This window comes from Panthera pardus, unplaced genomic scaffold (genome assembly GCF_024362965.1).
Source record: "Panthera pardus isolate Hobbes unplaced genomic scaffold, ASM2436296v1 HiC_scaffold_15, whole genome shotgun sequence".
Classification (NCBI taxonomy): domain Eukaryota; kingdom Metazoa; phylum Chordata; class Mammalia; order Carnivora; family Felidae; genus Panthera; species Panthera pardus.
The window spans coordinates 21,824,740-21,835,759 of record NW_026526710.1 but is presented as its reverse complement, the minus strand read 5'-3'; positions in this window follow the sequence as shown (position 1 = coordinate 21,835,759).

Below are 11,020 nucleotides of genomic sequence, written 5' to 3'. Positions count from 1 at the left end.
CTCCTGGGTGCATCCTGGCATCTTCAGCCAGCTGTCAGGCCAGCATCCATGCAGCTGCCCTGCACATGGAGGAGTGATGGGAGCTGATTAGCCTTGCCTGAGCCTCTCTGAGCCTACCCTGTGGGTAAAAGGACCATGTGGATGAGAGACTGGCTGGCAAAATTGGTTCCGGTCTGCAGAACCCTGTGCCCAGGGCAGGCTCTGGACCCTTCCCTGTGACTACAGCATCTTGGCCAAGGGCTTGGTGGTCCCCCTGGGATTTCAGCCAGTGTCACTGGTTATATGAGTCTGAGAGACCTGGTCACTGGAAAGCCCAGTGCACTCTGCCTCTCCATAAGACCAAGCCTCTTGACCATAGAGGTGACATTGGGAGAAGTCAGTAGAGTACAGGGTTTTTGGCCTGCCGGCCTCACCAAAGGAAAGCAGGGAACTCTCTGAGCCCAATGCTCCCATCTGAGCACAGAGTTGCAGGCAACCTCATGGGATGGAGACCACTGGTGGTGCCCATGCTGGGCTGACCCTCTGACCTAGTGTAGAGGCCACACTGCCCAGATCCCTCAGGCGGCACCGTGGCTCTGATCACATCTTTGCCTGCTCTGTCCCTTTTGTCCTCATCCTAGCCTTGGTTTACCAGGTCATGGTGGAGTACATTCAATTCCCAGACACAAGGGAGGTGAGGTGGAGCCCAGACCACTCTAGTGCCTGTGCACTTGCTCCTATCCCCAGCCATGCACCCATAGTCACCTCTCCAGTGGGTGCTGGTTGCTAGTGCCATGAGTGAATCCTTGGCACAGCCACACAGGAGGTGTGTCCCCCCATTGTACAGATGAGAAACCTGAGGCCAAACTCACAGAGACAGCAAGAGACTGAGGCTTATCCCCATGCTAGCACCCTTCCTGCAGGGTCCCTGCATACAGCAGCTCCCAAATCAGGAAAAGTTCTGTCTGCATGGCCTTAGACCAAATAATAAGTCATGTGACACTGGCTATCATTCTGAGGTCTGAGCTGGTGTGGACCAGGATCTCATGCTCCTCGGTGGCTACAATGATCCAGGACGCCAGGCTGGCTCACCACTGCTGAACACTGTGACCCTATCTTCCTGTAGATTCAAAATACTGCCCTGTGGCAGTTGGGGATAGCCATTCTGGGGCCCAAGTGCACATAAGAGGGAATGGGGGACCAGTGTTGCAGTATGGTTTCTGGCACCGGGATCCTCTCCAGCTGCCAAGCTCAGATGTTTCTGGCTGCTCTGGGCTGGCGCCTGGGCCTCCCACCTTCCCATAGGTCTGTGTGGTGAGAGCCCACCACCTTGAGCCACAGGACAGGTTTCCTGTGCTCCCAGTCAGCACCTTGGCCACCATCCTCCTTGTGTGACACCCAGCCTGTGGGATGCCAGGGTGTTGGCTGCAGGTGTTGGCTGGGTTGGGTAGGTGTGAGCCAGTGCTGAGGGGTCAGGGCAGACAGAGGGGTTGCCGAGCAGGGCTGGGTGGCAGGTCAGTTGGCCTCCAGCAGGATACGGCTCAATCCTTAGGCCGGAGACATGGGAAGGGTTTGGTGAGGCACATTTATCAGGATGTGGGCAGGTGCAGGACAGCAGGAGGGACGGTATACTTCCCAGCAGGGCAGGTGTGGAGCCATTACTATTCAGGGTCCAAAGAGTGACAGAGAGAGGGCCCCAGTTGGTGAAGGGTCGGGGGTGGGCAGAGGGCTTGACAGGGGCTGCAGCCAACCCTAGGGGATCAACCTGTGTGTGGGAAGCCAGAGACCTTATGGGAAGAGCTTGGTCATACACTGCCCCTTTAATGCAGTCTGTACTGATAAGTTTCTGGGAGGCCCAGAAGGGTGCAGAGATGATAGGCCATTTGGGCCCCACTGATCTGAGTTCACTAGTCTTTCTGGACACATGGCCCAGGGGACCAAGAGTAGGCATGGTCTGAAGCCTATAGACACCTCTACTCTCTAGGCTAAACAGACCTGTCTTGCCTGCCTGGGCTGGCCTTCTGCCTGAATTGCCCCCCCTCAGACACACCACACATAGGGTATGGCCTTCTGCTAGCTCATCCAGCCCACCACACCCCTCCAGTGAGGCCTGGTACTGTGCCTCAGCATCACCCCCATCCTGGGGACCAGTCTTCACAATCAGCATGTCAGGTGTGAGACAGCTCTCCCGACTGTGTGACCTCAGCCCAGCCCCTTGGCCTCTCTGGGCTCAGTGAAGCCTGTAGACAAGGTAGATGCTAATGCTTCCTGGGCTGGGTCAGCTGGTCAATGTCTCTCCTTTGTCTACTTCTCCTATCCCTTGGGAGGGCCAATTGGGGCCCTAACAAGAAGGGTGGGATTTTTCACTCAAACATCCACATTTACTCATAGAATCCAGCTTGGACAAGGGGACCCTTTTGCTGTGGCTGGTCCTGGGCTAACAGGAACACAGTTCAACCTCCTTAGAAGGCTGCTGCTTCCACAGGCTCCCAGAGGATTGTTTCTATCCTGGAGAGACAGGCCTGTGGTGGCTTTGCTTGGGCTGCCCAGAGGTGTACCCACAGGCATTTAGTACCTCAATCCCTTTCCAGGGAGGGGTGGGGAAGCAAGAAACATGGTCTCTGTTGCACACATTCTGGGCCACCCCAGGGCAGTGCAGGGAGAGACCTGGAAGGAAGCTCAAAGTTCTTGCAAACCTGTGCTTACCACCCAGGCACTGCTCCAATGTGACCCTTGCTGGCATTCTGAGTGGGTGGCTAGGAATATGGTCCTGGTGCCAGGGAACTAGGGGGCGCCGGCCTGCCATCTGCTGGTACCACAGAGGGTGGCTGCCTGCCTGAAGCCTGAGACGACTCTGCACCAGGCCTGTTAAGTGCACAGTTCCATTCTGTCCTGTGGTGTAGACACCACCAGCATCCCCCATTTTACAGGCAGGAAAATGGAGGTCAGGGGAGTTTAGGTAGACCCACCTCCTGGAAACCTCTCCCAGGGCCACCTTTGCCCATAGCCACTGCTTCCCCCACAGCCCCTCACTGTCCGCAACCTCATGGCTTCAGGGGGTGTCTTGGTCTTCTGTCATCAGCCCTGCACCCCTGAGGAGTCCCTCTGCCCAATTTTGGTGCATATTAAGCCATAATTAATCTGTTTCCTCATCTCTTATTCATCAAAGCCACACACAGCAGCAATCGGAACCATTATAGGGAAGGGGCCGACAGCCTGACCCCTGGCAGAATTCCCAGGAATCCCACTGGTCTGCTCATCTCCAAGTGCTTCCAACCTCTGCACTGAACAGGGGCCTCCTCCCATAGGTGTGCTCCTCAGGCCTTCCACCTCCAAGAGGTTGCTGAGGACTGCAGATAAGGTGTATGCATTGCACAGTGGTAGCCCTCACCACACCACCTTTCCCTCCCCCACTACCCCCACCCCCCTGCCACTGACCTGGAGCCCCTGTGGCCAGACTCCAGGAGGGGAGCCTGACCCTGGAGAGGGAGGAGACTCAAGCTGCTGTCACCTAGACCTCAAGGCTAGATCTGCCCCTTCTGGCTTCCAAAGGGTGGAGTGAGACCCCAGGGCTCCCTGGCGGTCACTGAAGGGTGAGCTCAGGGTCTTCTCCCAGCAGGTGCAGTAGTTGGTGGTCTCTCAGCTAGGGATAAGTAAGATACTTCTGTCTCTGAGGGCCCAAAGTCTGATGCAGGGGCAGAACTCCGGAAGGTGGGGTCCCATGGCTGTGCCCAAGGCATCAGTGCTTGATTCATGCCCCTCCTCCACCCCTGCAGGGAATGTGGATCCTTCCAGAGCCACCCACCCAGCAGTGACAGCTAAATTGGGATGCGCTGTTCACACTAGGAGCCCAGCGGGCGGTCAAAACCGGGTCGGGGGGGGGGGCACCTGGTGAGAGGATCTGGGAGAGCACCCAGTGGGCTGAGGAAGGCAGACCTTGGTATGGCCACAGCTGCCAGCTAGAGTGGACAGGAGTGGAGGGCAGGGCAGGCATCACAAACCCATTCTGGGGCCACAGTGAGGGGGTTTTTGCTGTCCAGCTCAGGTGCATGTGACAGAATGACCCACATTTAGGCCTAAAGAATCCCACGATTAACTCTCCTTCCATAGGCAAGTGAGGACACCCAGAGAGAAGGTCCTCTGCCTCAACCACTCCTTTGAGACACTCCCACGGCCAGGAACAGAGCCACAGCCCAGCACCCTGGACAGCACTGCGCCTGCGCGCTCCACCGCGGGAGAGGTGGGCGTGGTCGGCCTGGAGAGTAGGGGGGTGGGGGCGAGGGGTGGGGGCGAGGGGTGGGGGCGAGGGGTGGGGGCGAGGGGTGGGGGCGAGGGGTGGGGGCGAGGGGTGGGGGCGAGGGGTGGGGGCGAGGGGTGCGACGAGGGGCGGGCGGCACGCAGGTCGTCTAGAAGAGCCCAAAACTGGGCCCTGGGTGTTGCGTATTCTCGGGCCTTGCTAAAGTTCTAACTGCTTGTTCTCTGATTAAATCAAGAGGCCCTGCCAAAGCAATTCTGAAGTTCACATGAAAGAATATGTGAGCAAAGAAATCCAGGAAAATTTTTAAAAATAAGCCAACCGAGGTAGACCAGCCATGTGGGATCCTAAAATATGTTCTAGAACCACAATAATTAACACAGCCCATGGACAGTCAGATGACAGGGGAAAAAATCCAGAAAGAGATTCCAGTGCAAATATGAGAAAGGAGCAGGTGAAATCCAGGAGGAAAAATGGGTTATTCATGAAATAATTCAAAATATATAACAAATATACCATCTTAGGACAGCTAACCAGACATTTGGGGGAAATGTTTGGATCTTTACCTCACTCTTTGACACTAAAATAAGTATCGAATGGATCAAAGCTTTAAAAAGTAAAAATGAAACTGTGAAACTACTAGAAGGATAAAAAAAATCTGTAATTTTGAATCATTCTAAGAATTATACAAAACCTAGAAGCCATAAAACAAAAGATGGGTATATTCATCCTCAGAAAAATAAAAGGCATGGAGGGAGGGGCAAAATAAAAAGATAAACAAGAAACTGGGAATATAGGCAACTATCTCACAAATGGTCACTGTTACATGTAACAAATTCTCACAAATCAGTAAGAAAAGGACCAATAACCCAAGAGAAAAATGGACCAAGACCTGAAATGAACCCATATAAACAGGCTCAACTTCACTTGAAATGAGAAAGATGCGAATTTAAATTACAGTAAGATGCAGTTACCCTGCCCTCTGACAGCACAGCGGAGTTCATCAAGATGGGGGACTCACTCTGGTGAGAGAGGGGGCACCAGCAGGTACTGTTGGGAGATGAGGGAGGGGACACATGGATGTATGGCTGGAAGTGGGGAGGGAGAGGACACCTGTATAAATGGTTGGGGGAATGATGAGGGGGACACCCACATGTATTGCTTGGGGTGGGGAGGGAGAGGACACCTGAAGGTAGGGCTGGGGGTGTCAGGTGGCTGGAAATGGGGAGGGGGGGAGATGTTTCTTTGTGTTCCTTTTATTCCATGTCACAGGCCCAGGGATCCAAAATAGGAAATAAAGCATTATTTTAAAATAAAACTAATGACACCATCTCCTCCTGCCTGCCCCCAACACCAAGGCAGCAGGCAGGGGCTCTCCTGGCCGTCCCACCTGTGGGGAGCTGCTGACAAGCACCCGTAAGCACCTGCTCCCCCTTTGTCCTCATTTGGCACTGTGCTGGCAGTGGCCTGCTTTAGTTAGTCTCTTGTCTTGCTTCTGGGGAGCAGTGCCAGTTTCAACTGGGTGTGCTCTAGTTGGCCTCCGGCCCTCACTGCCCCTCCTCATTGGGTCCAGTCAGCTTTGCCTATATTGTATTATCAGCCTCAGCTGTCTGGACCCATGTGTCACAGGTGGGCAGCAAATCCCAGGCCTCCCACAGACTGGGCATGGTCTCTGGGCAGTCCCTGTCCCTCTCAGCCTCAGTTTCTCTGATGGCAAAATGGGGTGAGACCTACTTCATAGGAGGGAGAATTAACAGGAACAGGGAGGGAAAGAGGAGTGGAACGTGGGGGAAACAGCTTCTCTCAGGGGGTCCCAGAACAGGTCAAGGGTCCCTGAGTTTTCAGGGCCTACCTAGTGATGTCCATCCGGGAGGTGCAGAGATGCCAATCATCTGGGACAAGGGGATGGTGATCCAGGAGGGCTGCCTGGAGGAGCCAGATTTCTGGTCCCTAAGTGCCAGGCCAGGGTAGCCAAGGTTGAGTGTCCACTCTGCAGGGACCCACCCGGCTACTTCTGCCTGTCCACCTTTCATCTACTCATATCCAAGCAGGGGGTGCCTGACAAGCTGGAGCTCTGGGCAGCCCTAGGGCTGAACTTCAGGGACCAGAGTGATGTGGGAGTAGCTCTCACCAAAGCAGAGCATGTGGCTCTCCCCTGCCCCATAACTCACCAGCCTGTCTTGTCCTGTCAGAGCTTTCTGGGGAAAAGGTCACCTTTTCAGCTGAGTCTGAGCTGGAGCTGGGAGGATGGCAGCACCAGTTGGGGGAGTATGAACTGGGAGAGACGCCTCCAGGATCCATTCCACCTGCCAGGTCAGGAAATGTCTCCTATGTGCCCCTTGTGGAGCAGGCTGTGTGCTCCCTCCTCCCCTAGACCCTAAGACAGGGACACCCTGTCTAGGGGACCCAGGCTCCTGGAAGGGGGTAGTCCAGCCCCAAAAGCATCTGGCCACAGCCAAAATCAGGAGGAAGGCTCTGTTGTATGCCCAAGTGGGTTGTGGATGTGGCAGCAGCCTGGGCCTTTGTCACAGATGAGGAAACTGAGGCCCAGGAAGGTCTCCCTAGGAGTAAGGAGTGGGAAAGGCAACAAACCAGATGTGTGGTGAGTCCCTTTCTCCACTTTGTCCAGGTCTGACTTCTGGGGAAGTCCCTGAGTGCCTGGGGAACTGGGGGCGGGTGGTGCTGCTGGGGGAGGTAGCCGCTGGAGGCCTACCCAGCCAACCACACTTCTTTGTTTCTTGGGGAGTCTCAGTGACTAAAAATCAGGCACATCCTTGACCATATAAAGGATATCAGGTAGAAGCTAAGGAAATAGAAATAAAGTATGGGCTTTGGTTGATAATAACGTATCAACATTGGTTCATCAATTATAGATACTAACGTAAGATGTTAACAATAGAAGAAACTGGGTGTGTGATATATGGGAACTCCCTGTACGATCTTCTCAATTTTTTTCTATAAATATAAAGCTGTTCTAAAATAAAAATATTATAAAAAAATAAAAAGGTCTGTTAGCAAAAATCTGGGATATACAGAATTAAGCAGCGGGATCACACTCCCTCCAGTGGTGACCCAGACCATGGCTCAAGCGGTTTATAGTGCCCATTTTTAACCCTGTCAGGCCTAGTTCCATAGCACCCTCCTCTGCTCTCCTCTCACCCACACCTTCCCTGCCTGGAACATCCTCAGGACTGTTCTACCTGGCAGTGGGAGGCCCCAAGAGTGTAATCCATCCTTCTATCCCACATTGTTGGACATAGTGATGAGCTCTGAGTTGGTCTGGCTCTTACTCTGCAGAGGGTACCTCTGCACCTAGGAATCTGCCTGGACCCCTTTCCTGGTGGACTGAGGTCAGCCCTTCCCCTATGGGTGATCCCGTATATAGATGGCAGATGGAGGGAGTAGCCCCATCTGAACTCCCAGGAGGTGGGGGCAGTGGGCTCAGTCCCAGCTGACTCTTTCCTGCAAGGCTGTGGCTGTGTCTCCCAGCCTCTCTGGCCTCCTGTTTCTTCTACAGAAAGTAGAGTGTGTGGGGGACCGACAGGCACCCCCAGACAGACTGGGTTCAAACCCCCTTAACCCTTCTTGGCTGAGTGACCTTGGTAGAACAGGCGACCTTTAGCACCCTTGCAGCAACAGGGGAGGTCGCTAGGGACAGCGGTGCTCAGCCAACTGTGCCCACCCAAGGAGGGGCCAAGCCGGGCTCTGCTCACTGGGCCGGGGAGCCTAAATTAGCCCTGGTGATGTCCTCGAGCTCATGTCTGGGAGTGAGTGAGTGATAGGGGGTGGAGGTGGGGAAGGGCCTAGCTCTTTTAATGACCTGCTATGTGCCAGGCCCTAGGATGCACCATGCTGGAGGCCCCTACAGTCAGTCCCAGACACAACCTGGGGCCCAGGTCAGGCCTGCTGGAGGCTCATGCGGTAGAGAAGAGGCACTGAGCCTGTCTCAGTTTGTTTGGGCTCCTATAACAAAATACCACAGGCTGGGTGGTTTATAAACAGCAAAAATTTATTGCTCACTGTTCTGGAGGCTAAAGTCTGAAATCAGGTGCCAGCATGGTAGGGCTCTCTGCTGCGTCACACGCTTCTTATTTCCTCACATGGCAGAAGACGCAAAGGACCTCTCTGGACCTTCTTTTATAAGGTCACTAATCCTATCTGTGAGGGCTCCACCCTTTTTGCTTAAGCACCTCCTGAAGGCCCCACCTTTGGGGTTGGGATTTCAACATATGAATTTGGGGGGCATACCTTCAGACTGCAGCAGAGCCTGATGGGCAGGCCTCCAAGCAACAAAGGCCAGGACTCAGCCTCAGGTTGAGAAGGGGGGCAGCTAACACATACTGCTTCTCTTTATGAAGACTGGAGGCCTCACCTGGGGCCCACCTGGGAGCCTGGAGCCCTGACCCAGCCGTGGGGCACACTCGTCCACTTAAACTGCCCATTCGTGGACCCGAGACACTAGTAGGCAGTGCCTAGGGGTGGCTGTGGTCCTCTGTCTGCTAGGATTGGGCCCAGTAGAGTCATAGGACACCTTCCTGCTCCCAGGAGGTTAAGGTAAAACATGGAGGGTCACCTAGTTGCTGTGCTGGGACAACATCTAGCAAAGCTGCCTGGCTTTTGCTGTGCCCTGTCACATGGACCTGACCTGCACAACCAAATTTGTTTGTGTCCACACCACTTGCCTGCTCCTGGGGTCAGGACCATGACACCATCTGTGCAGCCTGTGAGAATGAGAGCTACCCTGGGCCACGCTGTTCAGGTTGGATGGGGGACCAGGCCACGGAAGGTGGGTGCAAAGCTCAGGCCCAAGGGAGTCAGCCCAGGGTGCAGCCAGCTCTCCTGCCTTCCTCTGGCTTCTTTCCTTCCATTTGTAAACTCCTGGGGAAGTGCCTGACTGGTCCAGCTGGCCTGGAGGTGGGGACAAGAGGGAACCCTATGACTGGCCACCCTCACCAGAGTTCCAGGATTGAAGCAAAGGGGTGTCCTGTCCTGGGCCCACACATCTGTGGACTTTTGTTAAAGAGTGGATTGACACTTCCATTACGCAGGAGAGGAAACTGAGGCTTGAAGTAGTCCCAGGTATGCCTGAATGCTACACTGAGAAGGCAATGAATCCCAAATGGCCACCTCTCCCCCTGCCATGCCAGAGTGGGTGGGAGGGAGTGGCTGCAGCCCGAAAATTCTGCTGTACATTTTTCTAGTTGCAGGAGTCAGAGATGATTAAAGGTGGATTATGGTGAGATAAAAAGTGTGAGTGATGCACAGGACATAGAGAAAGTGCAAGAGCCTCAAAGACCCTGCTATGCTCTCGATGGGGTGACTCAGAAACAGGCTTCACACAGGAAACATGGAAGAGCAGAGGGATGGGCTTGGTCCTGGATCAGGAGCCCCATGGAGCCCACCCACGGCCAGTCCCAGGCCGTCCTGTGCTAGGGGCAGGGAGGAAGGGGCAGCATCTCCCCAGGCCTGTGTCCCAGAGCTTCAGGAACCCTTTGGGAGCCCAAGCAAACAATACCCCACTGTATAGATGGCAAATGGGGGGGGGGGCAGAGCACATCCAGAGTCACACAGCCATCGTGTGACATGCTGTACCCTCCATGTGCCAAGCAGAGAGAGCTGCAGAGAGACCAAAGGGAGCAAGGTCTCACCAGGGCTCAGCATGCCTCAGTTTCCCCATTACAGCCAACTTTGAATAAGGTCCTTGTAAAAGCGTACCTGTTCCCGGGTGGGCCCAGTCAGCCACCCACAGGGGAGTGAGAGGTAGTTGGTGCACTAACCCTGTCAGGGTCAGGCCTCTAGCTGGATGGAAAGAGGGGACAGAACCTACAATCATACCAGCTACCCCTGCCCCAGCCCCAGACTGCAGGAGAGGAAAGAAGCCTTGAAGTACCAGGCCTTTGAATTGCTGTCTCCATGGCAACGCGTGGGCACAAAGGGCTGGGCCAACAAGCAGGCAGCGGCTGCGCAAAGCTGGAAGGAGGAAGGGAATCTTTTATTTATGGGGAGGGAGCTTCGGGGAGCCGGGCTGTGCCCACACCCACAGCCAGGCCAAGATCTTGAGGCTGTGCTTTCTGTCCCATAGGCAGGCCCCTGACCTAGCACCCTCCCAGGACCACTGAGACATCCTGCCTGGCTAAGAGGACAGAGCATGGACAAATGGAGGGCAGAGCTGGGGCAAGAGTCCAGCATACATCTAGCCTGCAAAATGACCTCAGAGATCCCCCAGGGGCAAGGGAGTCTTCTCCACTGCGCCCCAGTCTCTATATGGCACATGTGCTAGGGCAGGTGCATGCCAGGTGTTAGGGCAGGTGCAGGCAGTGAGGAAATGCAACTGAACGGGTTGCTGCAGAAATAGAACTCGGGCCGGGGCTGCTTCCCTAGTACTAATGAAGGGCCTCTCAGAAGAGGAGACCAGGAGCCAGACATGAGCAAAAGCACCAGCAATGCAAAGGCCCTGAGGCAGGACAGAACTGCCAGTATGTGAGGATAGGCAGGAAAGTCAGGGCAGATCCACCCACTGCAGCCTCTCTTTCCCACACATCTGGCCACAGGTTCCATTCCTTGGGCATCAGAGGACCTGGGCACTAGGTGCCTTGGGTCCCGCCCGCTTCAGGCTTGGGTCCTGCCATCTACTCCTGGTGTCCAGGTGCCAACCCCACCTTCTCCTCAGTTCTGATCCCCTAAAGTGCAGGAAACTGCACACAGGGTGCCACAAGGGGGAATTCTGACCCTAGAGACCCAGGCTGCAGTGCAGAAACGACCACTGTGGAGCAGAGATTTTCATTT